Below are 6251 nucleotides of genomic sequence, written 5' to 3'. Positions count from 1 at the left end.
AAAAAAATTCCCCTTCGGTACATATATGAAAATATATCATTTGGGAGGTAAAGTGAATTTAGATATTAAAGGCATTTGAAGCTTGAATTGATATATGGATCACGGTTCGATGTGATCAGGTTCGATGATAATTATTCATATATTATAGATATATATATATATATATATTATATATATTATATATATATATATATCTAGTGTACATGCAACCATATTTTCCCGCCCAACGAAATTTTCCCGCATTATATATATATATATATATATATATTATATATATATATATATATATATATATATATATATATTCTCAAAAAATCACCATAACGTGACTGGAATATCTGAAGTAATAATAGTCCACACTTATGTAAAAATGTGTATTAAAAATACATGAAAGACGGGAGCTTTCGTCTACTTGACCAGTAGACCTCATCAGCCGTAATGATTTTTCTTTAAAAAAAATATATACAAAAAAGTTACGAAAGACAGGCAGGACTCTGGAACCGTCCCCAAGGGAGATAACAACCAAAACAAACTATCTCCATCACGTTATTCCCTCGTTCAAATGTCTGGCCAAAAGACCAAGAATGTTTAAGCTTATACCGAAGGACAGTCAGGAGGTGGACGTCTTTTTGGAGGTGCAAGAATCAACTTAAATTCCTTAAAAGATGTGAAGAGGAGTTGGTAATGCCTAAGACATTTGGCTCCGTGGTGGCCTCCTCTTTTAGTGGAGAGGCTTTCTCGGATTTTCAGCGCTTGTTTCTGAAGGATAAGATTCTGCAGTGCCAGAACGAGTGTGAAGATCGTCACTTCGAGCTAAGGCAGATGCAGGCTGAGCTGAGGAGTTTGCTTCAATCAGATGTGTTTGAAGGCACCAGGCGGAGAATGGGTGAGATAGCCTCCCGTAGGGGAGTGGTGCATTTCCGTATTGTAATGGATAAATTAGACAGGTTATGTAGAAACTCACCATGGTCGAAGGTTTTTAGGGAGGGGCTCATTTTAAATCTGTCTTCAATGGTTTTAACCACTGAAGAAAAAGAAGCCTTGTGTTTAGGGTTCAATTTTTGCATGGGTTCTGGGGATAATTTTTTAGTTGAAGGACTAAGCATTATAAATAGATTCAATTATCAAAATCAAGATTCTCAAATTAATTTTTTAAAAGGATGTTTGGCAGCCTGTGCTATTGAACCACAGAAAACAGTGTTATCCCGCAGACACAGAGATGCGATTAGCAGGTTAGGTAGAAATAAAGAAGTTAAAATTATGAAGGCAGATAAGGGTGGGGCAGTTGTTATTATGAACATAGATGATTACAACAATAAGATTTTTAGATTATTGGATGATGAAAATACATATACGAAGCTTGCATCGATTCCTTCGATTAGTGAGATACAGAAAGAATTTAATAGGCAGCTTAAGGCTATCAGTAGCCGGGTCATGGATAGAGATTTGCGTGATAATTTACTTAGAATGACTTCTGATAAGAATCCGTTCCTTCCGTATTTTTATGGTATACCTAAAGCTCACAAACCGGGGTGCCCATTGAGACCCATAGTGTCAACGTGTGGTGCTCCTCAGTCAAAGTTGGCTAAATGGTTAGCGACGATTCTGAGTGATTTCATGGGTAAATTCTCCCCTTCTCATTTACGTCATTCATCAGACTTTATTGAGAGAATACGGAATATAGGCCATTGCGAGGGTAAAATGATTAGTTTAGACGTTAATGCATTATTTACAAATGTCCCATTAGATTTCGTTTTAAACAAATTCAAGGAAAAAGAAAGGGAGGGTACCTTTAATCCACAAATTCCTGTTGACATTTTAATTGATTTGATTAAGCTTTGCGTTAGCTCAACTGTATTTAGTTTCAGAGGGCAGGGATACCGACAAAACTTCGGAATAGCTATGGGGTCACCTTTGTCTCCTGTGTTGGCTAATTTATGCATGGAATTATTTGAATCTGATTTGGTTAGCCGTTGTCCTGAGGACATTAAGCCTTTTCTGTGGGTCAGATTTGTTGACGATATCTTTTTGATTTATAAAGGTAGTGTTATTCAGTTTAACCGTTTTTTAGACTTTGTTAATAATTTGATGCCATCCATTAACTTTTCTGTTGAATTTGAGGTCGACAATAATTTACCTTTTCTGGACGTTCTGGTTCACCATGACCCTGTTACTTTTAACTTTACATTTAGTGTATATAGAAAAGACACCAACGCAGAGATGTACATTCATTTTTATTCATACCATAGCCAACGTATAAAATCCAATGTAATCGTCAACATGGTAACGAGAGGGCTTCGGATTTGTGATCCACAGCACATGGACAAGGAAATGGAACATATAAGAGGGGTTTTACGAGATTGGGTTACCCAAAATATTTTATTGACCAAGCGTTTACCAAGGCTAGAAAAAACTTTTATAATCCACCGACGGGGAAATATGAATTCAAAAGTAATCGGTGTATTCCGCTTCCTTATCATCATAGTTTGGAAAGGGTGCAGCATTTATTAAAACAGAATAGGGAAAATAGGTTGGATATAGCTTTTAGGTATAATACCTCGTTAAAATCAAAGTTGATTAGGAATCATGAAAAAGAAAGGAAAGATGACGTTTGGGTTTACGTGGTACCGTGTAAAGATTGCAATAAGTGTTATTATGGGGAATCAGGCAGGGGATTAGGTATAAGATTAGAGGAGCATAAGCGATCATGTAGGATGGGATCGAAATATAGTTCAGTTGCCAGACACACGTTAGAGTTAGGGCATGTAATTGACTGGGAAGGAGCGAGAGTAATTTACAAAGATAATAATGTAAGTAGACGCAGAGTAGTTGAAGGGGCTCTTATTAATGTTTTAAACGTGTTTGACTTTAACAAATCATTTACCCAAGAGGATGCATTTTTAAATTATTTGGTTCTTAAAACTGTAAATATTAGTACAGATGTTGTTTGCACCACTCCTACTGCCCAGGTTGTCTCTCTTTCTCCTGCCCAGGCATTGGAAGGAAGAACTCCCATTGCAGGTGCCGATGCAGAAGATTTGGACGAGGGAACAGCCGAACACACAGAGGAGGTAGTTCAACCACGACGATCGGCTCGTCTTTTGGCCAGACATTTGAACGAGGGAATAACGTGATGGAGATAGTTTGTTTTGGTTGTTATCTCCCTTGGGGACGGTTCCAGAGTCCTGCCTGTCTTTCGTAACTTTTTTGTATATATTTTTTTTTTAAAGAAAAATCAGTACGGCTGATGAGGTCTACTGGTCAAGTAGACGAAAGCTCCCGTCTTTCATGTATTTTTAATACACATTTTTACATAAGTGTGGACTATTATTACTTCATATATATATATATATATATATATATATATATATATATATATATATATATAATGTGTGTGTGTGTGTGTGTGTGTGTTCGGTTATACCTTTTCCACCTTATGAAATTTTCCCATATGAAAGGTGGCTTTAAAGATGTTACACACATCCTCTTCATCGCAGAAGTGTTTCGCCAAGCACGTACGAGAACCGGATGAGAAGGGACATCCGTCACTTCAAAGACCCGATACATAAAAGAAATGTCTTTCAAATATTGACTTAGTGACATTCGAAAGTAGTTTCCGCCTCAGATTATTCTTTTGACTGAGATTATCAGTCGTCAAATTTTACCTCTTCTTAACCTTCAAATGACAAACAAACGGCTCATAAAAACGGATGTCTCAATCATCCATTCCTTCATTGTTATTGAGACATTACAAGAGTGAGGGTGAAAATGAGAAAATTATTCATTTAACAAATGCATGTACTGAATTCATTTCGTTCGTCGCATCATGATTTCTTAATCACGTTTCGTTTATTGATCTGTTAACAAGTAACTGTTAAAGTTAACTTCCGCACTGTAGTTTCAGAAACTCAACTGAAATGAGTATGAATATCTCAGCAGTCATGGAAGTCAATTATGGTGAGGATTAAAGCTGACAATGTTATAATAAGAGAGAAACTTGATTTTGAAGTCAATATAACGAAGCAGGATTTTAATTCAATCAGCAACGTAAAATAACCAGAAGTTCTTCAGGATGGAAAAGCAGTGATAACTCAAGGATGAAAGTAATTCATTTCTAAGAATAAATTACCGCAGAATTTGATGCCTAGAAAGATAACTATTTCGTCTACATCGTTATGTCTCTGACCTCCTGAAAACAATTCAGGTCAACTGTAGCAGATTCACATCAACCGTGCGTTTGATGTCTAGGCCAGCCCCTTACGACGCTCCTGGTTGGCTGTTGATAAGCTAATCACAGGGCTGGAAACTCTCAATCTCTCGAGAGAGTTCACATGGGTAGGATCTATGTTCAACCTCTCCTGAGGTATACGTCTTTCAGGAGAGGTGGAGCATACATCCGGCCTATGTGAACTCTCGAGAGTGACTGAGAGTTTCCTGCCCTGTGATTGGCTTATCAACAGCCAATCAGGAGCGTCTTAAGGGACAGGCCTAGACATGAAATGCACGGTTAATGTGAGTCTACTATAGTACCTAGGTCGACTCGTGACATGGTCGTTTGTACCTAGGCCAAGTCGTAGCTTAGACGACTCGCACCGAATAACACTGCTAAATAGTACGACGACATTAATTGCTAACATGGGAACATCTAAATGATAGCGAAATTTATTTACATTCAAATACTGCGAAGTTTCCTAATTAAAAGATAATGTCACACGGTAGCAATTCATAATAATCTAGTAGAAGATAAAACTGTGGGATCTTTTACACTCTCTTTTCCTATGGCGTTTACAAAAAATAAATAAATAAATAAATAAATAAATAGACCAACAAGTCTAATATTAAACCATATTTCCGCTGGAAAGGCTCTTATACCTTTGGCTTCCCGATCACAAATGCTTATGGGAAAAATAAAACACCCAAAGGTATTAGCGTTTACAAAAGAACTACTCATCCCCAAGATATTGGCGTTTGAAAGAATACCACTCGTCCTCAGGCTTAGCTAGAAGCTAATGGGCCCTCCATCTTTAGCTACTGCAAACTGGACATTCACATTCTTTTATAACGTTTAATACACACGAACATGTATGTATGTAAATAAATAACTGTGTACACACACACACACACACACACACACACACACATATATATATATATATATATATATATATATATATATATATACATATACACATATACATCATATACATAACAAATAGTTGTGGTGTATGTGGTAATGATAATTAGATAATACTCAGAGTCTTCCTACGCAGCGATTGCTGTTTTAGAAATCTAATCTCGCCAGTTATCCGAATGTTTGGGTTACCGACTATTGACCTGCTAACGTCCTGAACTCTCCCTTGAAAGACCGGGATTCCATCCTCATGTGTCAGAAGTGTATTTCTGTGAAACACATTCCAAAATGGTCATTTCCTTCATATATCACGGTGAAGGGGTAAGTCGAATAAAATGGTAGTAATTCCCTTGCTTCTGGAGTTGGGAAGTTGGGTAAAACTAGATGGTATGGTAGGGGCTACATACCTGTCTGGCAAAGAGAGCAGGTAGGTAGTATTTAGGTTCCAACTTCTTTTATCACTGTGTGGTTGACTCGTTGGGAAATTCACAAATTTATCTAAGTGGGATATAATAAATAAAAAAGTTATATATAAATGACTACAAAGAGAACATTACCATTACATGAACAATTAAAATGTAAAATGGGCATTGCAGGTGTACATGCTTGCATTATTAGAATATTTTCATATACGCAAAGTAATAACATTGAATTTTTTACTAATTCGGAAAGTTCCCTCTCTCTCTCTCTCTCTCTCTCTCTCTCTCTCTCTCTCTCTCTCTCTTCTCCTCTCTCCCCACCGACCCCGTCACTTCCTCCTCCGTCTCCTCCTCTCTCACCTTCCTCTCTCTCTCTCTCTCTCTTTCTCTCTTGGTCTATAATTGTTCCATTTACAAGGCTAAAATATTTGATCAAGACTGGATTCCTAGGTGGCAGGCGATTAATGCTAACTTAAGCCAAATAAGATAACAGGCAGATGATGAATCTGTTAACGTTCTTGTGCCACATACTTAGTGCCTATACAGCTTTACAACTCATTAGAAAAAAAATTGTATACCTGAAAAGTCTTAGTATGAATAATTAAAGAGGAAGGAAAAGGTATTGCAGCTATTTCTAAATGCATAAACAAGCAAATTATCTGCACATTTTATAAAAAGTAATGTAGAAAAATTCCGAAGAA

This window comes from Macrobrachium nipponense, chromosome 21 (genome assembly GCF_015104395.2).
Source record: "Macrobrachium nipponense isolate FS-2020 chromosome 21, ASM1510439v2, whole genome shotgun sequence".
Lineage (NCBI taxonomy): Eukaryota > Metazoa > Arthropoda > Malacostraca > Decapoda > Palaemonidae > Macrobrachium > Macrobrachium nipponense.
The sequence above is the reverse complement of the archived record's forward strand: the minus strand, read 5'-3'. Positions refer to the sequence as shown.